This window comes from Plutella xylostella, chromosome 26, assembly GCF_932276165.1.
Source record: "Plutella xylostella chromosome 26, ilPluXylo3.1, whole genome shotgun sequence".
Classification (NCBI taxonomy): Eukaryota; Metazoa; Arthropoda; class Insecta; order Lepidoptera; family Plutellidae; genus Plutella; species Plutella xylostella.
Genome location: NC_064006.1, coordinates 7,935,739 through 7,951,415, shown reverse-complemented (window position 1 = coordinate 7,951,415; position 15,677 = coordinate 7,935,739). Strand labels below are relative to the sequence as shown.

Below are 15,677 nucleotides of genomic sequence, written 5' to 3'. Positions count from 1 at the left end.
TAATCCTCGATTATGTCAAAGTCTTAGGCCCACTTGCAGAAACATATTAAATCTAGATTTAGTGTTAAATCTCGATTTAGTGTCAAATTTTATATGGGCTGACGTTTCTTAAATCGACATTTGACACTAAATCTAGATTTAATATGTTTCTGCAAGTGACCCTTACTAACCAATCAAAGCCTTAATAGTAAAATAACAAATTTAATACAATTTACATTAGTATTTTGACCCTTCCACCTACCGTGGACCTCGGCTGTACGCCCAAGATAGCACTAGAATAAATAAACTAGATTTTGATTACACCGATTCATAAAGTGGTACTATGACTATCATTATTATTTGGTGATTACCATGTAATCTAAATTTGAATTCGTGCAATCTAAAGTTAATTATTCAGTGGATGTACAAAGTGCATTGTGAACTATTGCAATAGTTTCAATTGAAACTGAAAATAGTTTATATACAGTTGGAAATTGTGCATAGTTTTCGTTGAAGCTGATCTCCTGTACTGAAGCCAATATAGAGAGAGGTTTATAATATACCATCACTAACTATAATACTGTACATATAATGTCTTGTACATAACAAGAGTATCGCATGAGTATCGTATTATAGTTAATAAGGATGATGGCATAAAATGAAAATGTAATTAGATTCTAAGAAAAAATCTTTGATTCGACAAAGTAAATTAGTGTTCTAAGAACATTACTCTTTAAAATACTTTCACAGTATAAACATTCTTCCGTAACAAAGTCTGCTATAAAGAAATTGCAATTCTTTTAAAGTGAAAAGGAACAGAGCAATTAAGTAGGCACTAGTACTAGACTTACAAAGCGTGTTTAAGTTTCAAATAAAGAGTAAGTCGATCCATTCTTAGATAAGATAAGATAAAATACCCTTTATTGCACACAAACAGAAACAGTTTCACAAACATAGAAAAGAAAAATGGTACAATCGGCGGCCTTATTACTAAAAGTAATCTCTTCCACACAACCACATTGAAAGGAAATATAAAGTATAAAGAAAGGGGTAACGTGTGACAAGACAAGAGAAAATACAACATAATTACTATGAACAATGTATATATAATATATTTAAATATTATTGTATGTAGGTATTTACACCTACATACAATAATATTTAAATATATTATGAACACAAATAAATACTTTAAACCTACATAGCTAATAATAATTATATACCTAGACCTTATATGTAATAATACAATACATACCATAAATAAATATATATCTATATGTATATATATATATATATATATATATATATATGTATGGTATGGTGTGTATATATATATATATTATGCTGTTTTATTCTAATCTGGATAAGGTAAATTTAAGTAATGCTGTCTGAGCTTGTTTTTGAAGGATGGTAGAGAGGGTGCGAGTCTGATTTCCATGGGCAGATCGTTCCATAATCAGCCTGAAAAGTGAAGGTACCCTCATAAAACACCGTGGTGCAAGAGGGAACATGAAGGCGAAAGTTATGAGATGAACGTAGTGAGCGGCTGTGTGTAGAGCATCTCAACTCAAAACGCTCCTTAAGGTATGTTGGGGAACAAGGATTGAACAGTACCGAATAAAGTAGTGAAAGTATGTGAGTATTCCGTCGTAGACATCATTTAGGGTGCTTACATAGAAAATCCGATTCCCTGTATCTACCTGTACCGGTAACCTGATTATGCGAAAGCGCTCACTCACGGAGCTTTTCGATTTTTAATCTCTCATGAGCGCTTTCGCATAATCATAATAATTTCGCATAATAATGATTATTACCTACAGAGAGAGAGACTATAAACAAATTAGGAAAAATCATTACCCTCCTCCTTCAGCAATCAGGTAAAAAGTGGCTAAGCAAACAAATTAAATATTAATCACCATCAATTATAGTACTTAGTTCTAAAGTTTAATCTTACATACTGGTTAAGCCCTTAAAATATTACCACTGTGCCAAATCATAGTATTTGTATAAATGTTTATCATCGAAATAGTCACTTTTTAAAGGTTTTTCAAGCAAAATCCAATTCGATATCTGCACAAAAATCTCCATCTCATCATTTTCTTACAACTACCAGGCGCCCAGAAATGGCTGGGAGCCAAACGCACAGTTCGATCGCAACTGTGCACCAACTGAACTAGCACTGTAAGGCGACACAACAAAAACTACTTTTGCTTGTTATCTGTAACAATGTGGCGGGAGATATTGGCGCACAGCCAGATATACATCGATCGCCAATAGTGGAGGTCAATGTTCGTGGCTCGTTCTAAAGCAGAAATGGTTTCGGTATTGGAGCGTTGCTTCGAGTTGGACGTTCTTCGATTGTATTCTTGGTAGTTGGGAAGGGATTAAATGTTGCACCTGGTTCCTCCAAATTGAGCTCTTGTAGGAAACTTACGTCATTTCATATTCATGACATGGGCATTGGGCATATTCAGAATGTATTTTGAAACTTGGTTTACGGTAGCCATAAAAATATTGTCCAGAGACTGAAATACTCTTTCGTACAGTTGGTTTACTTATGTATACAAATACTATACACAAACTCAAATTTAAGTACCTGATGTTTATATCTGTCGAACATCCTTTAATCTTGTTTAAGATTTATCAAATAAAAACAGGGAAATTTAATTACTTTAAACAAAGTACCAAAGTCGTACCAACCTACTTACGAAGCTCAGAAACAATACAAATTAATCTCATATGAAATCTGAAAAACAAACAATAAGAAATGCACGGTGTACATCAATCCATATTATTCCATATTCATAAGAATACATATTTCAGTAATGTTTTAACATAAATTGTTTGTGTCGCAATAACTGGTACAAGCACTCACAAAACTCTTATGTCTTTATTCTAGAATCTTCCACAAATGTCCTTAACGCTCCTTTTTATTACAACAACCAAACGTGGTCTCATATAACCTTAGCTCTTAGGGTTGTGACATCTGTAAGTTTTTTACGACATCTATGAATCCTATGATTGAGATAAGTGTGCAATATACTAATGTGGTAAAAGGTGAAACAGATATATTTTTGGAACGCCTTACTAACATGACCGGCAGCCTATTTTCAACCACAACACGTTAGTGGCAAGTCATAATAATTGTATCTCTTTGCCAAGAATATTGACACAGTCCGCTAAAAGCCTGCGATTTTTTTCCGGGAATTCCCACGGAAAGCCGTTAAAAGGTAAGCGTCGACATATCTGTAAAGTATGTATCGAAACTACGAATTTTCACAAATGTACCTATGGAGAAACGGCGTCGACAATGCCGATGAAGTAAACGCACTTGTGCGAAGAATATTCGAATGAATGAATGAACATTCGTCCGTTGGATGGATGGCGATGGACGCTTAGCTTAAATTTAATCCATGCGAATGCGTAAGCTAGTACAATATAGTATAAAAATACCAAATAAGACAATAGACTATCACTAAAATAAATATAGTGACTTTCATCTATTGTATAGCGACAAGTGTCCTCGTCCTAACGACGGTACGAATATTGTATTCATTCGATGTCCGAGCGGTGACCGTGAAGTGTGGCCTGCTTATTGTTGGCTTCACTCGGTATAATACTAGTTTATATTTCATACATTCACGAGCAATTAAAAAGTTCCGGTGTAAAAACCGAAGAAATATTTAAACTAGCCAAGAATAGAGAGCGCTGCAAAGAGCTGACTGCCAATCTCCAAATGTTTGAAAATATTGGGGTCATTTATTTTGGTGTCGAAATTTTGTTAGTTAAACTTTTTCATTGCTCTTGAAAGTACCAATTTCAAAGACCAACATTTTTATAATTATACCACACGGCCCTAAAAATATTCCACTTATTTAATCAATGATAAAGTTTACTTCATAAAGCAGCCTCAACTAATAATAATCTTATTAGAACAACAAGAAAATAAAACGGTACGAAAACTTATTTAATAATTAAACTTTTACACAAGTTTTAGCTTGTTAACTGTTATTGTTAATACATAGTGTTTTACACAACTAAAGAAAATGAGAACTTAGAAAAATGAAGTTTTAACAGTAAAAACGTTTGAAAATAACACCAGTATTAAGTTAAGATAGTTATAATAGTTTGTTATAAGGCTTTGTTATCGTCCAAATGCTTGACATAGGTTTCTTCCAACGAGCGCATAACACTATACATACGCCTTTGTCATCCATCCACTACCGGCTACTTGTCTTATGTCTGAGGTCGTCGGTCTGGTGGACCGGACGGTGTCCCACGCTACGCCCCACAATAATTGTTATGCCTGTTTGGTGTCTTTACTGAAATGAAATGAAATGAAATGAAATGAAATGAAATGAAATGAAATGAAATGAAATGAAATGAAATGAAATGAAATGAAATGAAATGAAATGAAATGAAATGAAATGAAATGAAATGAAATGAAATGAAATGAAATGAAATGAAATGAAATGAAATGAAATGAAATGAAATGAAATGAAATGAAATGAAATGAAATGAAATGAAATCGTTTATTTTTTCGACGTAGAATATTAGAATTACTTGTCAAAAGTCATAATCTACCACTATTTCACTGAAGAAGATGTTTACCCCATCGTCATCGTTTATTCGATGGTTTCACGCCTACATAATATTTAAAATATTATGCAAACGCAGAAAAGTAAAAATATGATTCTTTCCATTATTTATTTCTTCATTGTTACAGTTTCAAGGATAATACTTGGGTTAGTAATCACAGTAATTTTTATATGGTGGTATATTTGGGTTAGAACAATTTCGTTACCAAGAAATACTTAAAAAAAACTAACATCACTACAAATCTATACCTACACATTAACGAAGCACAAAGGCCAAAGTCCATACAGACGGTGAAGCCGCACAAATAAGTGCAATAAGAAAGAAAATTGAGTAAATAAAACCATCGTTCTAATAGTTTATTGGACTGGAAATGAATTCTGAGCTTGCCAAGCAACTGTGGCTCTTATTGATCCCTAGCCGTTGTTGATAAGAAACAAAGAACTATGAAATTAATTTATGAAAAAATGGAACTAAAATTTCAAGAGAACTGGAAAAAATTGTGGACCTTAGACGTTTGTGTATAGATTGGTACTACCATAGGTGTTTGTTTAAAAAAAATGTACTGATTGTATTGTCAGACTAGAGATTATTGTATGTCAGACGAATATAACAAAGTATTTACCTACCTATAATATGTATTGACTCATCTATCTACATTACCTATATACATATTAACCAACTCGATACCTAATCGAATCGATAAGGCTAAATTATATTCACCCTTTGACCGCTTCCGGTTAGCTACGGATTGGGTAGCCCACAACCTATCATATAACTTACCTGCTACGCAATCATGCCACCCTGGTAGTTTCAGGTAGAATGGATTTATTATTTATGGATAATATATTTTTACGTTATTGAAGGAAAATGTGAATTACTGACCACAACTGGTAAAAACAATGGATTATTGGAAATTTTAAGATAAAATAGACCGTACTAGTCAAGTCCTGCTACTAAACTATAAATAACAGGACTAGAATACAAATGCATAAAATAACAATTTATAGCAAACTAGCAGTTTCCGCGAGCTTCGCTTCGCCTTAAAAAGTTTTTCCGTGGGAGTTAAGGGATAAAAAGTAGCCTATGTTCTTTCTCAGGGTCTAGACCATATTTATGCCAAATTTCATTCAAATCCGTTCTGTAGTTTTGGCGTGAAAGAGTAACAGACAGACAGACAGACAGTACTTTCGCATTTATAATATTAGCGAACGTATATGCGTGATTTCAATCCATACGTAATAAAGCACAATAGAGTTTGTTATCATTCGAAAATATTGATATTATTATCGTAAATGTTGAAAGCATAAAAGTATAATAAACCTTAAAACCTTTATATAGGTATACTTGTACTTTTAGCTTTCTTAGAAAACCATAGAATTTTCTGTAAACACACATATCTTGTGTATAACGTATTTTGTGTAATTTTACGCTTTTCTCTATTGCCTGTATTGCTACTCTGAGATACAAAAATTACTTCGTACATATTTCATCAGGAAAAGCATATTCAACGTAAATTTTGTTATGTTTTTCTTACATTTTTGTTAGCTTCAAAGAGAAAAACATATTCAAATACGTTTCATTATAAAATATTACGTTTTAGATAGGAATAATACAAACATAAGCCTACCAAATGAGACTTTTACGGGTAAGTAATACGAGGTTTAAAAACGAATAGTAGGGCAAAACACCCAGTAACTGACCACCTTTTTACCCAATAACTGACCACCTATGTCAGTAAATGGAAGGAGTTAAGATAGAATGCTCATATTTTGACACAAGAAAATGGCACATATGAGCTATAATATTACGTACTTATTTTGCCTAAATTCAGCTTCAAGCAAAAATCCCAATAACCGACATAGGTGGTCAGTTATTGGAAAATCGCTGTTTTGTCGTCCAGTAACTGTCAACCCCATTAAATTCAATCAAACGGGAAATAACAAGCTGAATCTTATCAAAAACGTAATCTTTATAATTAAATCTATACGGTATAATTTTTTCTTTTATTGATTTCAATATTTTTCATGGTAAAATTTACGATCAAAAAATTCACTTACCTTAACAAATACGTTAGTCACAACTGCAATTTACTCGGTTCGCGCGCCAACTGAACTTTTTCGATCGCTCACTATCCATCTGTTGGCGGCTGGCAAAATCTTTTGTATCAGTAATGCTCTCAATGAACCACAAAATAGACTGGATGTTCACTAGATGGCCCTGCTTGGCTACATTTCTTATTTTTTGGAGTTGAAGAGGAAGGTGGTCAGTTACTGGCACATGGTCAGTTACTGGGTGTTTTGCCCTATAACATTGACAAGGTATACGCCCATACTACATAAATTTATTAAGTACTAGCTGTCCCCGCGAGCTTCGCTTCGCCTTAAAAAGATTTTCCGTGGGGATTCCGGGATAAAAAGTAGCCTATGTTCTTTCTCAGGGTCTAGACCATATGTATACCAAATTTCATTCAAATCCGTTCAGTAGTTTTGGCGTGAAAGAGTAACCGACAGACAGACAGACAGACACAGTTACTTTCGCATTTATAATATTAGTTAGGATAACGTTCACTGTGTATAACAAACGGAAGGTATAATTACTAAATACATAATTTCGTTAAGAATAACGTTCAAAAAGTATAATTTCAATTGATATATCGATTAAAATGTACCTATAACGTTCATAATATATAACGTTTATAACATAATTTTATTATTCAACGGATATAATATAATTATGTATAATGAACAAAAAAATAATATTATTGAAGCTATGTTGGGAGACGCTCCGCTCCGCTTCACTCCGCTTCGCTGCACTCCGCTTTGGTTTCGACGAACATGTGCACCTAACACGCTCCTCCTCGCTTTGCTCGTCGTCGCACCTATCTTTTAGGTTTTGGTGCTAGAAGTTTTGACGGCGTTGGGTAATTAAACACAGATTATGTGACATCAGAAGAACTTTATACAAAATGATAGTATATATTTTAATTGATATACGTAATGTATGTTATACGAATTGATATTAGTCCTCATGAGTGTTAGTTATTTTGATATTATATGAAATGTACGTTATACCAATTGGATCTTATACCTTATGAAAATATATATGTTGTTGTTATACGTAACGTTCATTATAATATGTTGTGAACGTTATTAATGTGAAATTATACATTTCGTTTTTATACGTCACAATACGCACCCGACTTTTACTCTTAGCTATAAGTATATTGTACTTATGGTTTTATGAAAGCTACGGTTATATACCTACATTCACAAATAATACACTCACGACCAATGAAAAAGTTCCAGTTTTCAAAAAATCTTTTATCAATATTGGCTACTACATACTTTTCAGTAATTCCACAGTCTACATTTTAGCGTCAACGCATGAAACCTTCAAAGCACTTAGGAAATTACGCCCGAAGCATGAAACTGGCGCGAGGTGTCGATCACTGTGACAAGGGTGCTAGTCCGCCGCGCCGGCCTGACAGTTGGAACCCTGTCGCACTGCCCTTCAATTTGTACTTGTAACTTCTGAGCGCTAATAAATTCCTTTGAAGGTATTTTTGGGGAGTTTATTTTTTACGCTGAGTTACTGAGTAGATTATTTTTCTTGAAATTTTAGTCTAAGCAGGCCTGTGTCACTTCGCGCATGGGCGGCGCAGGCGCCAGCCTGGCGCCTGCCGCCTCGAGTGGGCAAATCTAGTCGGCTGCCGCAAGCGGAAGACGATACACGCGCGCGCTATTTGTTCCTATTTCGTACTAGTTTATAAATGTCGTATTTAGGTATTTATTAAAATTTATGAATAGAAAAATGGACATAAAAAGAAAAAAAGCAGCAAAAAATACTGTGCCGTATTTAATTGCTTAAATACGGATCGTGATCCAAATTTAATTTTTTTTAGATTACCAAAAGATGCTGACAGCTAAAACTAATCTAAGTATTTTATTGATTTTTTCTACGTTCCTTATTTGAAATGAAATTAATCCGAACTACAAACCCTTTTTTTCTCCATGTTGAACAAAGTCTATTCCAATTTTGTTTTCGTTAAAGTATTAAATTTTCAGACACAACTACCTTCAAAATGTATTAATGAATCGATTATAAAATGTGCGCTGAGTGGGATTAGTGCTTAACGAAACTAACACGTTCTGTATCATAATATAAATTATATCCATAATATAAATTATAACGAAAAAAAACATGTTTTCACAAAATTAAATGTTTTAGGTACTTAGATACTACTTCATACATATTTTATGTACTTCAAAATATCTTAACTATGAAATTGTTATTGTTTTTTCTGGTTATTTCCAATAGAAAAAAAGTTTGGAATAGCTTTGTATTCTAAATTCAAATTAATTTTGTTTTAAAACGTGACATTCTTTTTACAAAGTCAGTCCGTTGCTTAGTAAACGTTGTAGTCTGTGGTGCTGAGGCAACCCTAAGGTGGCTTCTTTTTCAATGCGTATAACCACGTATAACTTATTATGCACCGTAGTCCAGCGAAATAAGGCGCATATTCCCTCAAAAATTAATTGGTAGGTAAGTAAATAAAAACGTGTGCGGCTGGAACGCGATCTAAATTAGATCTTATTGCTTATGGGATGGAGTCATATTTCTTTGCAAGCCATTGCGAAGATGGACTTCTGTACCTGGTACTAGTTATTATTCTGTGGTCTAAGTAGGTACACACCTATCTACGTGCTTACGATCTCTCCATTTTGGATAAGTATTCAATGTTTTATAAAATACTAATATTATAAATGTGAAAGTAACTGTGTCTGTCTGTCTGTCTGTTACTCTTTCACGCCAAAACTACTGAACGGATTTGAATGAAATTTGGTATACATATGGTTTAGACCCTGAGAAAGAACTACTTTTTATCCCGGAATTCTCACGGGAAAACTTTTTAAGGCGAAGCGAAGCTCTCGGAAACAGCTAGTATTTTATAAAATATATGTAATTATTATATTTACCTTATTATATGTCTGGAATACTCCTCGCGCCCTTTACTCTCCTGGTAACGCCTGAAAAAAAAAATAAACACAATATAATCATGGGTATTATCATCATGAAAAACGTAGGTACATACTTAAACATATTCCCTATTTCAGCATTCATCATTATTAGAAAGAAAAATCATTCAGAATTTACCTCAATTCTTCTCAAAAAATCTGACCACAAAAAGTTTTCAAGAAACGCTTCAGCGAAATGTCACTCTCGCTGACAGTTAAATACGAATAGACATGGACAGAAACGTCAAAGCTTTCACCGACGTCTTACGGAAACGGAAACGAGACGACACCGACACGACGTCGATACGATACAGGATGATTCGGGGAATTCATTTTCTAATTTGAACTTCTCACTGAATGACTTTGAATTTCATAGTTTACGTCGCGTGTAACTATTTTGTGAATAATTCGTAAGTACTTTTTATTCTTTTACTCTATTTTTATTTAAGGACTTTGATTTTGAATCGTAGGTTAATAAATAAAAAAATATGAATTGATGTTTTGAAAATTTCGATAGATTTGAATTTTGCAGTTGAACGTATAAAAAAAAACACTCACGTTTTGTACTAATGTACTCCCTTGCGGGGTAGGTAGCCTATAAATAAATATACCTACCAAAATCTTTATTTTCACTAGGTTTTAACAATTTTCTACGATAATTAAGGAGGTGTGTGTGTGTGTTTAATATTACCTTTTGAAAGTAAGGAATAATGTGGTGGTGCGAGAGTCAGTTGGTTGCTTAAATAAGTTTTTTTAAAACACACACACACGCACTCACGCCTTGTACTAATGTACTCCCTTGCGGGGTAGGCAGAGGTGCATTGCTGCACCCACTTTTCGCCAGAGTGTAATGTTAGTCCCAATGTAATAGGGGGCGGGCCTATTGCCATTTTACGGGCACATCCAAGACCCGAGAACAAATATCTATGTTTAAACAAATATCTGCCCCAGCCGGGAATCGAACCCGGGACCATCGGCTCAGTAGTCAGGGTCACTAACCACTACGCCATTCGGTCGTCAGTGAGAGCTGACCGGCTCTCTGTTCTGGTGAGAGCGAACTAAATTGATCCATATCTCATTACTTACTAATTAATTGTATATTGCTAAAGATTAGATGTGTTTATTAACACCGCAAGAGCGAATTAATAATACGAGCAAACTTAAAATCTTATAGAATTAAGAAATATTAGACATTTATGTGAGCTGTCACCGGAACAGATAACTTTGTGGCACTGTAACCTTCGCAAAGTATTCTAGGTTTTATCCCGTGGTGATTCCCAAACGTCAAAATGGCCAGTTTTATTCGCGAGGACGATAAAGTTTACTAGCAATATAACCCCAATGACTCGCAGTTAAGGTTCCTTTCCGTTAATTTGAAGATTACTTTTATAGTTACAGCCACGATCTTCACTTCAGGGTAAAGAAAGGTGTATATTCAAATTTTGTTTGTAGATAAGTAGATAAGATAAGTATTTGGTATATTATAAACATGTGTCCTGGAGAATCTAGATAGCAAAACACCCAGTAACTGACCATGTGCCAGTAACTGACCACCTTCCTCTTCAACTCCAAAAAATAAGAAATGTAGCCAAGCAGGGCCATCTAGTTAACATCCAGTCTATTTTGTGGTTCATTGAGAGCATTACTGATACAAAAGATTTTGCCGGCCGCCAACAGATGGATAGTGAGCGATCGAAAAAGTTCAGTTGGCGCGCGAACCGAGTAAATTGCAGTTGTGACTAACGTATTTGTTAAGGTAAGTGAATTTTTTGATCGTAAATTTTAACATGAAAAATATTGAAATCAATAAAAGAAAAAATTATACCATATAGATTTAATTATAAAGATTACGTTTTTGATTAGATTCAGCTTGTTATTTCCCGTTTGATTGTATTTAATGGGGTTGACAGTTGCTGGAAGACAAAACAGCGATTTTCCAATAACTGACCACCTATGTCGGTTATTGGGATTTTTGCTTGAAGCTGAATTTAGGCAAAATAAGTACGTAATATTATAGCTCGTATGTGCCATTTTCTTGTGTCAAAATATGAGCATTCTATCTTTACTCCTTCCATTTACTGACATAGGTGGTCAGTTATTGGGTAAATTGGTGGTCAGTTACTGGTATTATTATATATGACATATTTTTACAGCTTTCAGCGAGATGAAGAAGCGCCAAGATAGCAAAAAAAGTATAGAAAAGGCAATTCCACTTGTCTGAGACAAACTAGGATCAACAAGACATTCCAAAACAATTCAGGGTGACATGCAAGCACCTTTTAAAATATAGGGAATTCAAACACATAGTCCAAGTTTATTCCAGAATCGGTATTAGCTGATGAGGAAGATAAAAACGCTAGTGGAGCATACTATCAGCCTAGGATAATGTGGATTCTCCAGGATAAAGACAGATATCACCATTTTTCCTTAAAGATAATCCTTGGAGCAGCCCCTCCAAGAATGCAAGACCAGGAGACAAATGGCTTTCACCATCTCACTCTATGAAAAAATACTCAAATGCTATCTTCAGAACAGCTAAAGGCGAACCTAACCAATGCCAGCGCTTGTGAACCAGATGAAATTGGTTCCCCAAAGCACAAAAGCACTTGGCGAACAAGACCTCAATGACGCTATTAATGACCCAACCCGAATATACGTTACCGACGAAACGCGCCGACACATTTGTTCAAAGACAGGCAGAGCCACTTCAGCAAAATAGGAAAAAGAAAGCATCACTACAATGCTAGCACCCTCAGCTGGTGCACGCCCTTCAATGGCATTATGAACGGCCAACGGATTTCAAACAGAACGGTAAAATTGGCACACAAGAAATGGGGCATTCTTCTATAAGTTGTTACCACGACCCCAGCCATTTGGATCCGATACCACAACTATCCGGAATCCACTGGCAACGTTATAGCATCATTGGCGGACACATTAGACCAGCAGCGGAAAATGCAGAAAGTACAGCGATGTTCTGCTTCAGTGACGCCTCTTCAACGAGGCAAAGATTCCCTGTCCCCCTTGCAGATATGACTACTCATGTCTTTGGCAAAATACTTACCTACGAAAGCACGTTTCAACAGCATCATAAATATTCCAGTTGAATAGTCAACAAAGTCATTGAAATCCCGTTCGTCAAGGCATCCATCTTTGTATCCTGAAAAACTAACCCCCAATATCTGATTCAGTCATAATTACAATGGCCAGCCTCAATGACTCTTTTAGCCGCATTGAAAGTCTCTGGGTGGGGTTTCAGCAATAATGAAAACCATCTGTATCTGTCTCTGGTCCTACATCCCTGAAAGGACCGGCGGGGAAAGGGCCTACCTTTCCGGCGGGGAATTTATATTTTCCCAGGTCGACAATACAATCCGCCACGATTCCTCCTCCTCATCAGTTGATACCGAATATTTTCGGTTCGATTCGCTACTTTATATTTAATAAAATACTCGTTTTTGGCACCAAGAATGCTTCATGGGCCTGTCCCACTGATCCTGGCTTGTTCCGGACAAACAAAATCGCCCTTTCTATGACTTATCTGAAGGTACTACATTGGGGCTTCTTAATCTCCCTGAAAGCTGTAAATTTAAAATGCGTGCTCACTATGTGCATGTGTGTTTAATTCTTTGTTTTTAGTATTTAACAAAAATGCATAATATTAAACTTGTGTTTTTAATAAATAAATGGTTGATTATTAGGATATAATATCATTTGAATTATGCATTAAGCTGATGAATTAATTTAATGCACTTTTCAGTTAAGAAACCTTGAGCTAAAGTGATGTGTCACACATTAAAAGAGACCAGAGGATCGGTACTATTACATGAAGTAATCAAATAAATAAATAATGATAAGATTTAATGATAATTCCATTTTTAAACCATTTTAAATTGGTGGTCAGTTACTGGCATCGAGTGTGGTCAGTAACTAGATTTCAGTGGTCAGTTACAGGGAAAATCGCTACTTTTTGTTTACAAAAATATATAAAAAAATCAGTAACTTTTACATGTTTGCTATTTACTCATGAATGTAGCTCTGTTATTCTAGTTTTTAAAACAAAAATCGGATTTAATAAGCGATAAGAATTGAGCGCGCTAGAGACAAATTACTGGAACAACTCCCTTAAGGTGGTCAGTTACTGGGTGTTTTGCCCTATAAATCATAGATAAATTTTATTAACCTACCTATTTCTAGTGTGTTTTTGAACTTGCGAAAGTTATAACATGCACTCACCAATTATATAAATTTTGATAAATGTAACATTATATCGGAATGGAAAATAGAACTAAGTACCTACGGTAAGGTATGATTAAAATACCAGTATAATAAAGTAAATGTAAAGCAGTCGGTCCTGCGCCTAGCTTTCTCCAGTTGTGTCGGTCAATCCGTCCCATTGGGCTATGAGAGTGATGGAAGAGTGTGCTCCTGTGTACTGCGCACACACTTGGGCACTATAATCTACTCCTGCGATGGCTGATCTCAATTGAGATTGTCCGCCGTGGTCGAAATTCGGCTAGGAGGACATTATTATTATTATAATACCAGCGAAAAGGCACGTTGTGTTAATTTTCTAATACCGGTATCCATTTCTAATACCGATTTCTAAGACCGGTATACAGTGTCCCATTTCTCCTGACCTCTTGTGTGCGGGCAATTGACTCCAATTACCTATAAGTATTGATCATTGATAATAACGTGATGTACACAATATTTCAACATAATTAGGTATATTTAAAGTACCTATGGAGACACAAAATATTTGTTCATGAATCTTCAAAAGTTGTTTAGAATAACCACCTGATGTCGAGTTGCACAATAATGTCGGCAAAATATATTTCTGTCTCTTTCCGTTCATTTAATGTCAAAGCAAGGCATCAATACATTTAAGGTCGACTTTAGCTTAAAGTTCCTTTGTAAAACTCAGCATGAGTCAACACATTTCGCCTTTATTGTAACATCCTGTAGTGTAGAATTACCACGGAAAAGTTGTTAAAATTTCGTGATTCCAGATTTGACACCGTTACATAGTTGTTGTTCTTTATTTCAGCATACTCACTAAATTGGTCCTGGCAGAATACCAACGCTGTGATTATTTAATTATAATCATAGTATTATGCTGAGTCAGAACCCTTTTGCTAACATGATAAATACACATGTTGCTTATCTATCTGTCTGTCTAATATTAATGTTTTGTGTTAATGTAATCTTAAACTTAATGTTAGAAATCTTGCTGTGTAACCTGTGTATATGTTGTGTTAAGTAAATAAATAACTTATCTATCTATATATCTATCTATCTATACCGGCTAACTGGATGATCACTGATAAAACCGTACCCTATACAGATCCTATTTCACGATAGACCAAACAGACCACGTGGTAACTAATAATTCCACCTGAAACCACAATCATCCGACCAAATCACGTTGAGCCGTCATTATAAAGCTCTCCCATACATTAGCATTTGTAAAGCTCCTGATTCGGAGGCCAAGCTACGCTGGCGGTATTTCTGGTCAAGCCTAATCGATTGGAAGCTAATAATTAGGCATGTGTTGAACAGTAATATATGCTGCGGTTTATCTTCATTTACATGCCTTGTGCTTAGGTGGGCATACTCACTGTATGGCACACAAAAACAGGAATATAATATGAAGGCTACTATAAAAACGAAAATAAGAATGACTGTTAAAAGAACCAGTAAATAGTAGCTATTCTAAAAGCTCAACTTTGTGTATTTAAAAAAATATTAAATACGAAAGAATTTTCACTTTTTTAAATTGCTAGTTAAACATACCTACTTTGTTCAGCATTGCTACCTATTTTACTTTAGCTCTAAAAGTCCTTACATTCAATCAATATCACAAACAGATTATTTTTCCATTAAAACAATTTAATGGAATTCTAACCAGCCAGCAACAAACATAATACGCCAACGACAAAGCAAACTATTGTTTTCAAACTTCGAACAGAATTGAATTTTAAAAATAGAAGCACTAACCGACGCGGCACAAACTCCGATATGTCGTCGACTGACAGAAGCATTGCAGAACTTACGCAATAATTCACGTGGCAACCCTCGGTA

General features: G+C 34.9%; 1 protein-coding gene across 1 annotated transcript in view; it reads right to left on the bottom strand.

Moving 5' to 3' along the window:
- LOC105398834 (complexin) overlaps window positions 1–15,677 on the bottom strand; it is a 272,602-nt gene that overhangs the window by 240,664 nt on the left and 16,261 nt on the right. The window contains exon 2 of the mRNA XM_011571071.3: window positions 9,555–9,605. The gene's annotated coding sequence lies outside the window, so the exon portion shown is untranslated. The remainder of the gene's footprint in view (window positions 1–9,554; window positions 9,606–15,677) is intronic.